This window comes from Epinephelus lanceolatus, chromosome 6 (assembly GCF_041903045.1).
Source record: "Epinephelus lanceolatus isolate andai-2023 chromosome 6, ASM4190304v1, whole genome shotgun sequence".
In the NCBI taxonomy this organism is placed as follows: domain Eukaryota; kingdom Metazoa; phylum Chordata; class Actinopteri; order Perciformes; family Serranidae; genus Epinephelus; species Epinephelus lanceolatus.
Window position 1 is genome coordinate 43,528,701 of NC_135739.1, and position 3,939 is coordinate 43,532,639.

The window sequence follows — 3,939 nt, forward strand, 5'->3', positions numbered from 1 at the left end:
TGAGCGGGTGGAGCAGTTAATGTATTCATAAAAACCTTTAAGGGATTTGTCCACTGAACAGTGATTAAAATCACCTAAAATAAATTTGGGGGCATCTCGGGAAATTAGTTCAAGTTTGTGTAGTGTTTTTATGATACATTCAGTAGGTGAAGATGCTTTTGCTCTGGGGTGAATATAGACTAAAATAATAAATAATTGCAGGAATTCCCTGGGTAAGTAGTAGGGGCACAGGGAGACAGCAACTCAGTGTCGGTATTGCACAGTTCTTCCCTTACCACTGCACCTGTTGACATGAAAACAGACACCGCCCCCCAGCTGTTTTCCTGTGAGCATGGGATCACAATCATGTCGTATGGGGGATCCAAAGCCATCAATATCTGCCTTTGTGTATCAATATCTCTGTCTGCGTGTGGGTGTGTGTGGGTGTGTGTGTCTGTCTGTTTGTCTGTTCCACGTTTTTCTCCTGACTGACTTGGTCAATCCATGTGAAATTTGACACAGTGGTAGAAGGTAATGGGAGGATGTGAATGAAGCAATATTACATCAGTTGGCCAAAGAGGGGTGCTATAGCAACCGATTGAAATTGCAAACTTTGAATGAGCATATCTCATGCCCCGTATGAGACATGAAACTTTGCACAGAGATGCCTCTCCTCACGAGGAACAAATTTGCCACAAGAACCTATAACTTCCGCTTATATAGATTTTCCGCCATTTTGAATTTTTTGAAAACACTTAAAATCTGTCATCCTAGGAAGTTTGACCGATCTGCATGAAACTCGGTGAACATAATCTAGGGACCAATATCTAAAGTTCCCTCTTGGCAAAAGTTGGAAAACTTACTAAAACTGAGCTTCTATAAGGCAATGAATATTGCGGAGGGCATGGCTCATCACATAAAGGTGTATGATATCTCAAGGGTTTCACCGATCACCACGCAACTTTGTAGGTAGGGTTGGGAATCTCTCTGTGGTAGACAATTCGATACGTATCTAGATACACGGGTTACGATACGATTCAAAAACGATATATTTTTAATACAGAACGATTCGATACGATTCAATACAGTAGGAACGATACGATTCGATACAGTGTAGGACCGTTACGATTCGATACGATTTGATACGATTCTATGGTTAACATTTGTTGATGTAGACATTAATCATATATTATAAAATAAAGAAGTCAATTCTATAAAAGTGACATTCTCACAGTATTTTCAAATTTGTAAAAGACCACATCCCCAAGCATTGTTGCTGTATGGCACTGGCAAAAATAAAAAGACAAACAACAAAATCACACATTGTCTGTGTTTTTGTATGTATCTTATATGGACTTGAGTCTGGAATAAAGTTTATCATAACGCTGTACAATATAAACATAAAGCAGAATAAAATAATAACATGCAATGTAGGGGCAGAATCTGACATCTCCTGTTATTAGTTGATATCATGGACTGTGATGACTAGCAGCTTATCACTGACAGCATGTCAGACTATTTCTCTGTGTTTGCTACACTGTTTGTCATTTATAAAAAGATAAATCACTTTTCTATAATACATCAATGATATTTCAATGGAATAAATTACTTATTGACTTATTCATACTTCAAAAACAGCATCAATAAGTGATTAACATAAGGGGGATCAAAATAAAATAAATAAATAAAATCAAAATCAACCAGCCACCCTCCTCCCCTGACAAGTAAAGAACAGTCCCTAAAGTGCGGTGAGGTTTGTGGAAATGTGTTTCTCCTCTGACACGTCATATACCTGTGTGCCACCACGGCTCGGCTGTTCAGGTATTTTTGGGCAGTCATGACACCGACGAAGACTTCTTGGACCTACAGCCGGGCTTCTCGGTCGCCGGTAAGCCATTATCTTGTGCTGCGGAGCACTATGACCACCGTATTTGACAGGAATACGTATTTCTGTCTGTGTCTGTGACCCCTGTTCAACCCACAACCGGCAGGATTCGCCTTTACGGCCGGGCTCCACCAGCTGCAAACGTAAGCGTCACGTCAGCGTAGCGTCACGGCGTATTCATTTGGGCTCCACTGACTGCGTACTGAAGCGACATGTAGAGAAGCCAGCAGGGTTGTTTACCGAGCCGAGAGGCTGCATGTAGGCCAAGTTATTAGGCCTACATATATTTGAGTTATCTACAAGTTTACTGTACTGTTTACTGTTTGTCATCTACTCTTTCAAATGTCCACCACAGACATTTACACAATGTCACGGATAAACATGGGTAAATGCATGAAAAAAAATTATCACATATCACCTCTGATAATGGTTTATTCATTTAAAAACACATTGTGCTCATCTAGCACACTATTTCATGTAGTTTTTATCTGCTGGAGGGTCGTGTAGGGGAGCGTAGCGCGACAAAAATAGAAGAGCCGCATAAAATAGAGAGTTGTCGCGTGGCAGACGGGGGTTGTCGCACCGCTCCCGTTGCTGGTGGAGCCGCTGTAATTGATTAACAGGGGGGCGAGCTGCTATGGGACTCGCGCTGCAGACGTGTCGCGCCCAAGCCCCAACCTCCGGGGGAGACGAGTGAGGCCAATGCGCAAGTGCCAAAAACTGCAGTTCACTGACTGTCCACTTGAGGCTGGCTCCGGAAGTGAGTCAATTCCCATAGACCCCCATGTTAAAATGCCCAACTTTAGAGCAGAAATAAACACGTTTACAGCCTGGTACAAAAAATGGTTTTGGTCTCTATAGTTAATTTCCCCTTTCATGACAACTGTCGGGGGGGGGGGGACAGACATGTGTTGTAACTTTTTCTCTGTAAGGCTGGACTCCTCAAGTCTCCAAACCAGCTAACGGAACTGTAACGGAACTGAAAGTTGGACTAACCTGTTTTGAAGTCGGTGTGTCACGTCTGTCCTTCAGAGCATGCTGCCAAAGTGCCTTGAGAAATCACTTAGTTTACCGTTTCCTCGTCCCTTGGATACTTTTCGTGCCTATGAAAACATATGTTAAGATGTGGACATACACTTTAGGTGTCAACCTTAAATTCGGCAATGTACTTTCCATTAATATAAATCTGACGGCACGCACTTATCACACTGTTGGATTGACTTAGTTTACTTCTGTTGGTGGTAAAGACGATCAAAACAAACTAGCCAACAGCATGCCATGAACGTGAGATGACGTTTCACGGCCGAATCAAATAACCAATCGGAGAGCCCTTCTAGCCAATCAGAGGTGGAAAAGGCGGTACCTTCCCCTACCATCCTACGAAAAAAAATATTGCATCCGGGTATGCATTGAAGTTAGAGCCTGACAGAGAAGTGGTAGGATTTAGGCATTTAGGGAGAGAATATTTTGAACAAAAGGCTGAGTGAGGTTTGAAAATAAAGGTCCACCAAGTTAATTAGCTAACGTGATGCAATGTTAACGTTGTCATATGAGCAGTGGAACGTTAACGTAACATTAAGGCTATACTGTATGTAAATTAAAAAGTGGCGAACTGTGTGAAATTACAATAAGGTGTGTAACGTAATTAAAAAAAACTAATGTGACATTTGACTGTCACATATAAAATATTAAGATTAGTGTATGATATAGGCCTGTAGTTACACAACAATAGATAATGCACAGACAGAATATGAGGACTGTGATGGCCAACACCTTTTTGTTTTGCTAAAATAAATTGATTATGATCTGTTGAACATTGAAGTAATTTAAGTTGTATTGTTTGCATGTAAAGGTGTCTGTGAAGTAGGTAACTAACACATATATTACTTTTAATATCTATTTGTCTGTGTAAAGTTTTCCTCTAGGTGATCCAGACAGACAGGACCAGTGGACACTCAACACGAGGAGACAGAACTGGACTCCAAACAAGACTTCCTGTCTGTGCAGTGAACACTTTGAGAGTCATCACTTCAGCACTGACTCCAGGATAAAGACACCTTTTTTCATACAGTACC